The following is a 431-nucleotide window of genomic DNA, read 5'->3' on the forward strand; positions in this document are numbered from 1 at the left end:
CTGGCTGCCAACCCGGGGGCATTGAGGGGCTCTGATGGCCTGATCCCAGCTCGGCAAAGATGTGCCAAGTGGGTGAGTCCAGGTCTTGCGTGGTGATCGCGATGGGAGGGTGCCTCAGCTCTGCCCGTGACTCCAGCACTGCCCTTGTGCAGGGAAACTGAGGCAGGGAGGGAGGGGAGCCGAGGGGCTCGGACGGGGTCAGGGACAGAGCCAGGCTGGGCTGATGGTGGGTGCTGAGGAGAGCAGCCCTGGGGTGGGTCCCGACGGGGGAAAAGCCCAGATGCTGCTGCGGTAACTCCTAAAAGCGCTGGGTGCCGAGAGATGGGCAGCTGCTCCCCCCAGAGCGTCCTCATTGCTCCGGGGAGCCCCAGCCCTTCCCGGCCCCATCAGGGACGCCTGTCCCCACTGCCGCTGGCCTGCGCTGCCACCCC

At 67.7% G+C, this 431-nt stretch overlaps 1 protein-coding gene across 1 annotated transcript in view; it reads left to right on the plus strand.

Annotated features, from left to right (window-relative positions):
* Positions 1-431, plus strand: part of TMEM54 (transmembrane protein 54) — a 2516-nt gene that overhangs the window by 265 nt on the left and 1820 nt on the right. The window lies entirely within an intron of this gene.

This window comes from Fulmarus glacialis, unplaced genomic scaffold (genome assembly GCF_000690835.1).
Source record: "Fulmarus glacialis isolate BGI_N327 unplaced genomic scaffold, ASM69083v1 scaffold19646, whole genome shotgun sequence".
In the NCBI taxonomy this organism is placed as follows: domain Eukaryota; kingdom Metazoa; phylum Chordata; class Aves; order Procellariiformes; family Procellariidae; genus Fulmarus; species Fulmarus glacialis.